General features: G+C 44.9%; 1 protein-coding gene, 1 non-coding gene and 1 pseudogene across 4 annotated transcripts in view; 2 read left to right on the forward strand and 1 right to left on the reverse strand.

Moving 5' to 3' along the window:
* Nucleotides 1–13,843, forward strand: part of LOC124798682 (ERC protein 2-like) — a 482,084-nt gene that overhangs the window by 35,830 nt on the left and 432,411 nt on the right. The window lies entirely within an intron of this gene.
* LOC124799795 lies at nt 165–282 on the reverse strand (annotated as a pseudogene).
* Nucleotides 3,489–3,560, forward strand: Trnat-agu. The gene has a single exon. It is a non-coding gene; the product is annotated as a tRNA-Thr (tRNA).

Here is a 13,843-nt window from a genome sequence, read left to right on the forward strand (position 1 = left end):
GCCAAGTCATCCTCAGACCACAGGCGTCACTGAATGCGGATACGGAGGGGCATGTGGTCAGCACACCACTCTCCCGGACGTCTGTGAGTTTACGAGACCGGAGCCGCTACTTATCAATCAAATAACTCCTCAGTTTGCCTCACAAGGGCTGAGTGCACCCTGTTTGCCAACAGCGCTCGGCAGACCGGATGGTCACCAATCCAAGTGCTAGCCTAGTCCGACAGCGCTTAACTTCGGTGATCTGACGGGAACCGGTGTTACCACTGCGTCAAGGCCGTTGGCCCAGAGTGACAAGCAGTAGTCTAAAATTGGACGGACTAAGGTTCTGTAAGCTACCTGCCTTTATGGATAAATTACATTTCCTTTCAATGAATTTTAGTCTGGTACCTGCCTTTTCTACAGGTGGTTGCATGTAGTTGAACCCTCTAAGTATCTCGGGAGGCATGCTTCTAGCTATTTTACGACTGTGCCTATTTCCAATGAGCGCCCGCCAATCGTGTAATAGAGCAATAATCGACTTTTCTGCCCATTTATGCTCAAAACCTAATTTCTATTCATGGGAAGACAAAAAAAGACGCACCACGAAGGAATAATTCGAATGAGACAGAAATGAGAAGATGTAATGTGCACGTACAGACAAACAAATTATTACTATTTCAGCAAAATTGGATGATTCATTGAAGAGAAAAAGCTTCAAGAGCAAGTCAGTAACACGTTGGTTCACCTCTGGGCCTTATGAAAGCAGATATTCGGCTTGGTATTGATTGACAGAGTTGTTGGATGTCCTCCTGAGGGATATCATGCCAGATTCTGTCCATTTGGCGCTTTAGAATGTCAAAATAACGAGTTGGTTGGAGGGCCTGTCCATAATGCTCTAAACGTTTTCAGTTGGGGAGAGATCTGGTGATCTTGGTGGTCAAGGTGGGGTTTGGCAAGCACGAAGACAAGCAGTAGAAAATCTCGCCCTGTCAAAATACGAGCTTGTTGGAGAGACTGTCCATAATGCTCCAAACGTTCTCAGTAGGGGAGATATCCTTGTTGGTCAAGGTGGGATTTAAAAAGCACGGAAGACAAACAGGAGAAACTCGCTGTGTGCGGTGGGGGGAGGCGCTATCTTGCTGAAATGCAAGCCTGAGCTAGCTTGCCATGAAGGGCAACAAAACAGAGGGTAGAATATCGTGCTGCGCTGGAAGGGTCCCGCGGATGACAACCAAAGTGATCTTGCTATGAAATGAAATGGCACCGCACACCATCACTCCTGGTTGTCGGGTCGTATAGCGGGCGACATTCAGATTGGTATAACAACGCGTCCACGGCGTCTCCAGACACGTCTTTGGCCAGGAATCTCATTGACTGGAGTAGAATTGTCTTCAGTGAGGAGTCTTGCTTCGAAACGAGCCCCCGACAGCGGTGGGATACCAACCTGACTGTCGCCCGCCAATACGGCCTGACAACTGGGAGTGAGGGTCTGGGGGGACAGATTTCATTTCATAGCAGGGCCTCTTTGGTTATCGTCCGCGGCACTCTTGCAGCACGGCTGTAAGTCGACGATATCCAACGCCTCGTGTTGTTGCCCTTCATAGCAAGTCACCCTGGGCTTACATTCCAGCCATATAATGCCTGCCCGCACAAGGCGAGAGTTTCTACTGCTTGTCTTTGTGCTTGCCAAACCCCTCCTTGGCCACCAAGGTCAGTCGCCTGATCTGCCCCCAGTTCAGAAGTTTGGATCATTATGAGCAGGGCCCTTCAAACAGCTCGGGATTTTGACGATCTGACGAGTCGAATGGACAGAATCTGGCTCGATATCCGTCAGGAGGACGTCCAACAACTCTATCAATAAATACCAAGCCGAATAACTGTTTGCTTAGGAGCCAGAGTTGGACCAACACGTTATTTACTTGCCCAATTTACGAAGCTCTCTCTCTTGAATACATCATCCATTTAAAAAAAAATTGTAATGATTTCTTTGTCTGTGGATTCAAATCACATCTACCGATTTCCGTCCTCATTGGATAAGTCCTTAGTGGTGTGTCATTTTCTTTGTCTTAGATTGTAGAGTTGGTCAACTGTCCGTGTTCACCAAGCCTCCCTGTATTTTGCTGCAAATTTCTGACGTTGCGACTTAAAAAAAAATGGTTCATATTGCTGTAAGCACTATGGGACTTAATATATGAGGTCATTAGTCCCCTAGACTTAGAACTGCTTAAACCTAACTAACCTAACAACAGCACACACATCCATGCACGAGGCAGGATTCGAACCTGCGACTGTAGCAGCAGCGCGGTTCCAGACTGAAGCGCCTAGAGCCACTCGGCCACAGCGGCCGGCTGCGACTTAAAAACACAACACTATCATGTACGAGTGGCATCGCTTTGCTGTCGTCATTACACGTCAGAGTATTTATATTTACCGTTTCCCTGCAACACTCATGTTTTCATTCGACGATACATCGCTTTGAGCTAAGAGGCCAAAATGTTTCACCTAAAGCATTGACTTGCCAGCTACTAGCTGATGCTCTACACTCACAGAATACAGAAGATTTCTTCCTTCTGATGCTAATTTATTTGCAGATATTGTAGATTCAGTTGCCATTTGCTGGACACAGCACACACTCGGAGCAGCAGTGGTTCTTATTTAGTTGCGAACGTGCGACGTGCTGCATGATCATATGGAAAAATCCAGTCTCTCAGGTTCTACATCTTTGTTACAGCTCTCGTATTTCTCGTAGAATAGTTTCAAAAATCTGTCCTTTCACACCAAAGGGCCGCTAATTGCGAACAGCGGGTCGGGCACTGCCAGTGCTCTCCAGCTTCAAAGTCTAGCCTCCAATTAACCATTCTCGTTTGATATTAAGGGCTTGTTTCTGAAACGTCATACCTCTAGAGTCTAGATGCTCCGATTTCACTAACGCCTTTTCCTGCCAACTACATACGGCGTCATTAAGCCACAGCACGCAATGTCATCTCATGTGATCACGTTTGTAGCTCACCAAACTAGCAGAAATTTATTCGCTTAATGGCGTTGTTTGTCACGGCGATTGGAACACGAGGCTAGCAGGTTATTTAGATAGCATTTCTTCTGCAGGATTCATATACAGTTCGTCGTCATTTATTTTAATTAACAATTTTCGCTGGAAAAGGGTACTTAAAGAAAATAATGTAATCAGATAAAACTATATGGTTTCAGAGACTTTTGGTTCCAGAGACCTTTTCAAGTTTCAAATATCTATAATGTACATATGCAGACTGAAGTGACGAATGAAAATTTGTACCAAGGCTGGGATTCGAACCTGGGTCTGTTGCTCACTAGGCAGATGTGCTTAACCACAGAGGCGTTACACAACTGTCTCCATCAACATCTGCATTTACATACACACTCTGCGAACCACTGTGAAGTACATGGCACAGCATACGTCGCACTGTGCTAGTTAGTAGGGCTCTTTCTTGATCCAGTCACGTATGGAGCGTCCAGTTGTGCAAAGCCACTGTGCCCGGGGGGCGTAGTGGTTAGCGCATCTGCCTAGTGAGCGGGAGACCCGCGTTCGAATCCCGGCCTGGGTACAAATTTTGATTCGTCACTGTGTCTGCATATATAAATCAAATAAAGTAAAGTATAAAGCACATCTTTCCTGTTTCTCTTTCACCAATACTTTGGCTGGTGCAATAATGTCACGAGAGGTTTCCTACTGCTATTATGTATTAGTGTTTTCTCTCGCGAATTAAAAGTCTTTCGCTCAGTGAAGATTACCGGTGTAATATCACTTCATAATTATACTTCATGCTTTGTTTTGCCGATTACAAGAAAATGTTTAAAAATGTCATTTGGCTTGAAGACTCTTTCCTTTTTATCCTCCAGAAATGTCTCGTGAATTCGCTGTGTTGTTTCTTACGTTCTTCTGGTTATCTCTTGGAAGTTAGCTTTCAAGTTTCTCCATGAATTTGCGCTTTATTTATCTACCTAATTAACCCTGTGATCCGCTGTACTGTGCATGGTGGAAGTTACATAGTACCAATATTACCATTTTTTTCCTGATCCATTCGCATGTGGAGCGAGGGAAAGTGGGTCTCACCGTGTCTCGTTACATACTCAAATCTCCCGTACCTTATTCTTACGGTGAGATGTACGTCGGAGAATTATATCTTTTGGATAATATTATCAACTATCGGTTGTCAAGATTTATCCAACTGAGTTTCGCAAGAATAACTGCACCTTTCTTCCGAAGATATCCATTTAAGGCGCCTGAGCATCTCCGATGCACTTTCACGTGGGCTTTATTGATCTGTTTTAACCCTGGAAAAGTGTCTCTTTAAATTCGTCCGACGTCACCTGTCGTATTAACTTTTTAAGGATTCCAAACGCTGGAGTAATATTTTAGAATCGGTCGCACTACTGTCTGGTATGTGGTTTATTCTTCAAATAACCAAATTTCTCCGAAACTTTCTCAACAAATCTAGTGTTCCAACGGCCGCTCGATTTCTCATGATATTTCCTACAGTATTCATTTACCGTAAATATGCCGCATCACTCAATCTATACCGTTCTTGAACTGAGTTCAAAATGGTTCAAATGGCTCTGAGCACTATGGGACTTAACATCTATGGTCATCAGTCCCCTAGAACTCAGAACTACTTAAACCTAACTAACCTAAGGACATCACACAACACCCAGTCATCACGAGGCAGAGAAAATCCCTGACCCCGCCGGGAATCGAACCCGGGCGTGGGAAGCGAGAACGCTAACGCACGACCACGAGCTGCGGACTCTTAAACTGAGTACTTAAATAGTATTTTGGAGAGTTTTTTCCTGTTAACACGGTAAATGTATCCTCATTAGGCCATTTCCACTGTATTTTGCGCAAGGTTTTGTTTTTAGTATTTCTGTTCATTGACAGAATATTTTCGGTTACAAATTCCAACATTTCGAAATAATGACGTTTGCGGAATAACATTTACTGTACAGTGTACTGATGACAGAATCTTGCCTCCGTTTGTTTTGGAATTAGGAAGTGTTAACAGATTACGCCCCTAATACAAGCTCAGCATAACCTACGGAATATCCTGGGTGTCCGCCTGGAAAAGGAACGATCAAGCAGCAGCTGCAATCAGTCCACAGTTCATTACAGTGAAAAGATTTTTATAGGAAAGTCATTTAAATTCATATAATTTAAACTGTAATCTGTCTTAAACTCGACATTATCTGAATGCAATGAACCTATTATTTGAAGAGAATTAACTTTCACCTGGATTTACTCGCAGAATTAGGCCCTGAAACTCAGAACGTTTCTTATTGTACCGGTGATTATGTGCAACGGACGTTCTCCATGCTCTGCACTGCATCTCGTAAACGCTTATAGCGACAGACTAACCTACGAAAAATTGTTGACTTGGATTAAAGAAAGAGATAAACGATGTAGTATAAACCAATACATTGTAAGTCAAATTGTAAAAGGCAATGGAGTTCCAGTTACGTAGAGTGTAAACATACACGTGACCAAATACTGAAGGCACGCAATATGTGACCGCATGTTACGGAAATAGCAAGCTACAAGAACACAAACATTGATTATAATTATAAAAGACACTAAGAAGACAGGCTGAGAGGGAGTATAAGAGGCTACAAAGAAAGAATATAGGAGGCAAGATCGTTCATGTGGGCCTAACTCACACGTGGAATACCCAGTCGCCCGTTATACACCTTAAGAACAAAGCGCAGGATGTGAAAACCAGTATATTGATGTGATAACAGCAAACTGAAAAGAATATTTTATGCAGCTCACCTCTAGCTGTAACTTTCGCAGAAATATTATTTGATTATTGTTAGTAATAATTGTCATAGTTACACTTTTTCTTTTAATTAAAATAATTATGCAGAGCTAAGAATTCCATAAGAGCAATGTATCTCAGCATCTTTGAAGTAACTCTGGCCAGTATCCAGAATCCTTGTGGCAGCTAACATCTTTGCATTGTAAGACAAAATGTCGTGATATTGAAATGTGCTGATGAAAAACGCGTGCTGTGTGCTGTGGCAGCATACAGCAAGTATATTCTTCCAGATTTGTTGTAAGTAAATTTCCGTATACGCATATAAGCGTGTACAACACCTTTCAGTGCTGTAAATTGGCGGTAAAGTTGCTTTACCAGAGTTAGGCGACACATGTGCGTGTTAAGGAAATATCACACTGTAAAACATCTTAATCCACCTAACGGTAATGGCGAACATCAGAAGTAGAAGAGACATTGACTAAAGTCTCTTAATAAGCGTACCAGGAAAGTAATGACAGACGAATGTCATCTCATGCCGTGGATTATTGAACTTTTTTCGGCGTGCTACACCAACGATCTCTTCTTATGCGCTTTCTGTAGGTGTTCAACTACAATCAAATGAGTGAAAGGTTAGACGGCTTGCAATGTAATTATTTTGTCGTCCTACGTATTGCACAACAAAAAAATAGTTGAATTGAAACTGTATACGTTCCATATTTGCAGTCAGAAGCTATCTTAACCCGCGCCATGTCTTTACCTGACAAAGCTTATTTTTGTAGGTTCTTTAATGCGCTAGTGCTTTTAAAACTTCATATTAGCATAGCACGCAAGTTATGGTAGGAAAACCACTTAATGCGGCCGATAAGCTTCCGATCTGTTCTGTGTTGACGTCTAGCGCTACGCGTGACCAAATTGCAAACGGTGTGAAGACAAAGATCTTTGGCGTGGCGCTAAAAAGGGGTATTACACTGTTATCATATTTTTCGTTAAAGTTCAAGATGGCTGACAACAACAACAACTTGTTATTAACCGCAGCAGTTGCATGTACCACAATTGCACCGTGTGCATATGCGGAAGAGAAGCGGGGAAAAAAAAGGAAACGTACCTGGGTGAAGCCGTGGGTTTTACGACGACACGATAAAAGCATTCAACAAAACTTGTCACGTGAGCTTATAGTGGAGGATGTCAAGTCGTACATCAATTACTTAAGAATGGATGAGCATACATTTCTGTATGTGGTCAGTGAAGTGTATCCTCATATCACAAAGCACAATACTCACTTAAGAACTGCTGTGTCTGCAGAAAACAGGCTCACTGTAACACTCCGATTCCTTTCTACAGGAGAGAGTTAGGTCATGTCAGGTCAGGTCTCCAATCTTCTTAATCTCTTTTTGTATTCAGGGTGCCTCACGTTGTAAAGCGCCTCATCAGCTTCACACATCTCGATCAAATTTTTAGTTGTCGGTACACACCAATTGTATTTACCGACAATGTTTATAAAGACACTACAGATGACAGAACTGCAGTGATGCTAGCGCTCCACGTGGTAACATGTCACATTGCAATGAACAGAAGACAAGCGACTTCTTTGATCAAATCTACAGCTAGTCCCTAGATTTGATCAAATATTTGACGACAATTGACAAAGTTCCCTATTACACCGTCAAATTTCTTTGACAAAGATAGGTGACGAAGATATTGAACAAAGAAATTTGATAGTGTAATACCGGCCTACCGACTGTCAAACAACGCTCTTCGAACGAACCCTTGCACCACGTGTACCGAGAGCAAGCAGAGCGTGCTGCTTCAAGCCGAGCGGAGGGACTGGGAGACGGTCAGGTGCAGCTGGCGCACGCCTGACTGGCGGGTGACAGGTGGCCGCTATGGTTGTGGAGGGGGGGGGGGGGGGGGGGATAGCGGCTAGTTGGCGCCGTGCCCGCTTATTTCTGTCTGTCTCTGCCGCCTCCCACCAGGCAGAGCACCACGTGCCGTCACAAGGGGGCCGACGCCCATGTGCACGTGGGGCTTGGCCTTATTGCCTCGTACCTGCGCTGAAGGGTTTTCTAATTATAAGCACTGCCAGTAAAATTATCAATTATTATACAGGCATACAAACACGCAATACACTATAAATTCGTACACTGGAGAGTTAATCTTACAATACAGACAGAAAATGGCTTACCATAGCTTGTCACGACCGGATTACTGTCACCGATTGGTGGCGACATGTGTATAGTATATAAGGGGGGGTAAGTCATCGACCATGCTCTGTACACGCATAAACAAAAGCACTTACACGCGCACTTTCATATTTTTATCTGGAACATACTGTCCCGGAATGAAATTAAAAATAACTCATTCCCATCAGCCAGTCCGACAAACGTTTTCGGGAGGTTGTCCTTGGTTGTAAGGCTAAAGACAGAAGACCGAACAACCCAGTCTGCCTTTAGGTATAGAAAATGAAAAGTATAAAATACTCACAAAATTAGAAACATGTTTATAAAAACATGGAATTAAAAATAGCCTTTGAACAAAGAGTACAGTTAAAAGAAACTAAAAACAGCGACAGAGGAGAAAGGGAAGTGTTATAGTTGACGGATATATGAATTAAAACTTAATATCTGCAGCTTCAGGTTGCTTGACACTGCCAGAAATTTTTCACGTTAGCGCCAAGAACGTTAAAGAGTGACTGTACCGATTCTACAGGGCACTTTGTATAATAAAACCTTTACCACACTGATATAAAATCAGACATGGCACTCTTACGCCGTAACGACAGGATCGAAACAATGCTCTCCAAAAATGGTATTTCATACGGAGGGCCAGAAAAAAAATTTTCCCACTGATTCTTAAGTTACCATAATATAAAAATAAATTAAAACTGGAACAAATAAATCAGAAAATTATATATAATAAAACTACACTCCTGGAAATTGAAATAAGAACACCGTGAATTCATTGTCCCAGGAAGGGGAAACTTTATTGACACATTCCTGAGGTCAGATACATCACATGATCACACTGACAGAACCACAAGCACATAGACACAGGCAACAGAGCATGCACAATGTCGGCACTAGTACAGTGTATATCCACCTTTCGCAGCAATGCAGGCTGCTATTCTCCCATGGAGACGATCGTAGAGACGCTGGATGTAGTCCTGTGGAACGGCTTGCCATGCCATTTCCACCTGGCGCCTCAGTTGGACCAGCGTTCGTGCTGGACGTGCAGACCGCGTGAGACGACGCTTCATCCAGTCCCAAACATGCTCAATGGGGGACAGATCCGGAGATCTTGCTGGCCAGGGTAGTTGACTTACACCTTCTAGAGCACGTTGGGTGGCACGGGATACATGCGGACGTGCATTGTCCTGTTGGAACAGCAAGTTCCCTTGCCGGTCTAGGAATGGTAGAACGATGGGTTCGATGACGGTTTGGATGTACCGTGCACTATTCAGTGTCCCCTCGACGATCACCAGTGGTGTACAGCCAGTGTAGGAGATCGCTCCCCACACCATGATGCCGGGTGTTGGCCCTGTGTGCCTCGGTCGTATGCAGTCCTGATTGTGGCGCTCACCTGCACGGCGCCAAACACGCATACGACCATCATTGGCACCAAGGCAGAAGCGACTCTCATCGCTGAAGACGACACGTCTCCATTCGTCCCTCCATTCACGCCTGTCGCGACACCACTGGAGGCGGGCTGCACGATGTTGGGGCGTGAGCGGAAGACGGCCTAACGGTGTGCGGGACCGTAGCCCAGCTTCATGGAGACGGTTGCGAATGGTTCTCGCCGATACCCCAGGAGCAACAGTGTCCCTAATTTGCTGGGAAGTGGCGGTGCGGTCCCCTACGGCACTGCGTAGGATCCTACGGTCTTGGCGTGCATCCGTGCGTTGCTGCGGTCCGGTCCCAGGTCGACGGGCACGTGCACCTTCCGCCGACCACTGGCGACAACATCGGTGTACTGTGGAGACCTCACGCCCCACGTGTTGAGCAATTCGGCGGTACGTCCACCCGGCCTCCCGCATGCCCACTATACGCCGTCGCTCAAAGTCCGTCAACTGCACATACGGTTCACGTCCACGCTGTCGCGGCATGCTACCAGTGTTAAAGACTGCGATGGAGCTCCGTATGCCACGGCAAACTGGCTGACACTGACGGCGGCGGTGCACAAATGCTGCGCAGCTAGCGCCATTCGACGGCCAACACCGCGGTTCCTGGTGTGTCCGCTGTGCCGTGCGTGTGATCGTTGCTTGTACAGCCCTCTCGCAGTGTCCGGAGCAAGTATGGTGGCTCTGACACACCGGTGTCAATGTGTTCTTTTTTCGATTTCCAGGAGTGTATATATATCTAAAAAAAGTAAACACACATGAAGATTTCCAATGTGCCTCCAGTTCCACACCACATAGCATCTCTCCTCATCTCGCTGCTACCCTGTAGTCAACATTTCCCATAGTCGCTCAGTCAATCAAGCAGCAAGACCAGGTCCAGTGAACAGTAAGCATGTCACATGCAGTAAAGCGGAAACTTAACAAAGGATGTCAGCTACTATTGGTTTTTACGTCTGAATCTTACTGGAGTTAAAGAGTATTTTTCACCAGAAGATTTTCGCTTTTAATTTTACATCATTTTCTGTGGACATTCTGGAAATACGGTCTCTACGTTTTGATACTTACAGTTTAAAAACTTTATCTTTATCAAATTAGCGTACAGATTACTTACGGTGTTTTTGCCTCTTGTTTGTATGTTTTGAAATCCACTGCTTTCTACATCTGTTAGCAGAGGTTGAAGTCGTAAAAAGCTGATTGCCCATTCACTTTTCACAGTTATTCGTCCTTTTATGAACCATCTTTTTCTTACTCTAGTAGTTTTTCCACGTTTGTAAGCTCCACTAGAGAAATGAATTGTAGTATCACCTGTTACGCACTCATCACGGTGTTTGTGATTGTTCATTTGTTTTCTGAATAAATTGTAAGTATTGCCAACCTTCTGAATGCTCTGCTTGTGTGTGTGTGTGTGAGAAAGAGAGAGAGAGAGGGGGGGAGGGGGAAGGGATGTGTTCAATTGAGTGTAAATTAGACAAATTGTTTCAGATGTTCAGCAGAGATGTCAGTGGAGTTGGGGGGGGCCGATCGTGTTTCAAATGGCTCTGAGCACTATGGGACTTAACATCTATGGTCATCAGTCCCCTAGAACTTAGAACTAATTAAACCTAACTAACCTAATGACATCACACACATCCATGCCCAAGGCAGGATTCGAACCTGCGACCGTAGCAGTCGCGCGGCTCCGGATTGAGCGCCTAGAACCGCTAGACCACCGCGGCCGCCTCGAGCGTGTTTGCTACAGTTCGGAGAGGGAGGGGGGGGGGGGGGGCAGAAATAACAGGGAAAGCAACTGGGAAAAGGGGAGACATAGGTAGAGGTGTGGTCATAGTTCATTTATTTACGTATAGGATGGTATGCATCATTATACTGATCAGCCAGAGCATTATAACCACCAACCTACCATCGATATAAACCCGTTCAGACGATAGCAGCGTCACCTGGCGAGGAATGACTGCTAGTCAGACAAACATACGGTGCATGTATTGTCAGTAAGAGTGCTGTCCGTGTGTAGAATGGGGAAGGCGCGCGATCTATCTGAGTTATACCGAGGGCAGAATATGAAGGCCCAGAGGCTCAGCACGAGCGTTTCAGAAACTGCACGACTTGTCGGATGTTTGAGGAGTGCTGTGATGAGTGTTTTCAACATGTGGCGAACGTCCGGACGTCGTTGGGTTAGGCGGCCACCCTTCATTGCAGGTGTCGGACGTCGTAGGCTGGGCAGACTGACAAAACAGGATAGGTGGCCAACTGTCGTGAAACTACATCAGACTTTAATGCTGAGCAGAATACAAGTGTGTCTGAACACACATTGCACCTCCGTAGCTGACAACTGAAGCATGTACCAATGTTAACAGCACGACATCGGCAACTACGACTGAAATGAGCATGTGACCATCGGCAATGGACGTTGGCGCAGTGGCAGAGCGTTGCAGGATCTGATGAATCCCGATACCTTCTTCATCATGCCGATGGGAAGGCGCGAATCCGTCTTCCTCCAGGGGAACAGCTCCTTGACGCCTGTACTGCGGGACGGAGACAAGCTGACAGGGCTCCATTAGCTCTGGGAACATTCATGTGGGCATTCTTCGGTCCAGTATAGCTCGTGCAAGACACCAAGACGCCGAAGGAGTATCGGAGATCCCTTCGTGACGATTACGTTTCCCGACAGCAGTGGCATTTTTCAACAAGATAATGCGCCATGTCACAAGGCCACGAATGTGATGGAGTTGTTCGAGGAACACAGCGGCGAGTTCCAGTTGACGTGGTGGCTCACCATTTGGCCAGATCTGAACACGATCCAACACATCTGGGATGTGACTGAACGTAGCGTCGGAGCTCGTCGTCGCTATTCCAGAAATTTACTTGAATTAGGTGAGTTTTGAGTGAAGGTGTGGTGCTAACTCCCTCCTGCGACCTACCAAGGCCCCATTGCGTCCATGCCACGACGCGTCGCCGCTGTTATTCGTGCCAAAGGTGGACATACCGGCTATTAGGCAGATGGTCGTAATGTTCTCGCCGATCAGCACAGATGTAATTCATGTGCACATGTACGTATTACGAACGAAACTTTCGATAGTTACAAATTGACATTCATCGCCTTATCTGTTGTTACAAGGAAATCGGTGAAGGGTCCCTTGCAAGCTTGATCTGGACATTCCTCCAATATATGTCGCGCTGTTTACTTCTCGATTGTGCAATCACATTTTGGAGATGGTATCTTCCCTCATCTATGAAGGGCGTCGGCACTTATCTCATGGTCAGCGTGTATTCGGTTTAGTGTCGTCCACACTTCACAAGATTGTTTGAAACCAGGAGGCTTCTCTGTAATCGTGAAACTTAGTGTTTCCAGACATTGAGAACGCCACAGTTTGAGTTCATCATTTGTTTAGCATTGACTAGCGCTGGTCTTCTTGAATTCGGTGTTCTTCGATCGCATTCATATGTCTGTATTTAATAAAATATACTAAGTGGTCCGTTTATGTGAAAAGTGTGTGGTTTGCTAGGTTGGTCTGATCATTTATGAATGTTCCTTTTGTGTTATGGTTTTATGAATGTGATATTACTATTGTAGGGTGAGAAGGTGTTTTTTGTTATTCATTTTTGGCTCAAATGGTTCAAAGGGCTCTGAGCACTATGCGACTTAACTTCTGGGGTCATCAGTCGTCTAGAACTTAGAACTAATTGAACCTAACTTACCTAAGGACATCACACACATCCATGCCCGAGGCAGGATTCGAACCTGCGACCGTAGAGGTCGCTCGGTTCCAGACTGTAGCGCCTAGAACCGCACGGCCACTCCGGCCGGCTATTCATTTTTATGATTTGCATGTCTGTATCCCTGGTGGTATTTTATGTTGGTGTTGGTGTAAGTGTTCGGCAAAAGTCGAATGATGTGTTCTGTACTTCCGTGCTCTTACGTGCACTTTGTATCTGTGTGTCAAATTTTTCCCTGTTTTGCCCCATATATATTTAGTTGTTAGACTCTTGATTGCTGACATATATCTTTTTTCTGTCTTTCGGATTGTTGCTTTTAGATTGAATTGTTGGCTAGGTGAGCAATTTTTATGCCTGGTTTCAAAAAGGTATTAGATATTATGTGTGTATTTGTAATTGTATTTAATTCTAAACCATATTTCGTTTTCTTTTTTTTATCACTTTGTGATGTTCCTGTTTTGTCTTGTATGTTTGTTTGCGTAGGATTGTGCCTTTCTATTGGTGGAAGGTGTGTATTCGCTCTTTTCTGTTTGTTGCTTTTGTTGTTCAGCATTGTCTGTGGCTATTTGTACTACAGTACTCACTTTCTTTGGTAGTTTTCTGTGTCCAGGAGTATGATCTGTCTATAAACTGAAAAGTGAGCAGCGCTTGCGTTGAGGGAAGTGACCTTTCTCGGAAGAAAGCCTGGCCTGCCATACAGGATCGTTAAGAATCAGATTCCTATCTTCAGCGCAGTGCAGTGTGTGGCAATTTATGT

The sequence above is a fragment of the Schistocerca piceifrons genome, chromosome 5 (assembly GCF_021461385.2).
Source record: "Schistocerca piceifrons isolate TAMUIC-IGC-003096 chromosome 5, iqSchPice1.1, whole genome shotgun sequence".
Classification (NCBI taxonomy): domain Eukaryota; kingdom Metazoa; phylum Arthropoda; class Insecta; order Orthoptera; family Acrididae; genus Schistocerca; species Schistocerca piceifrons.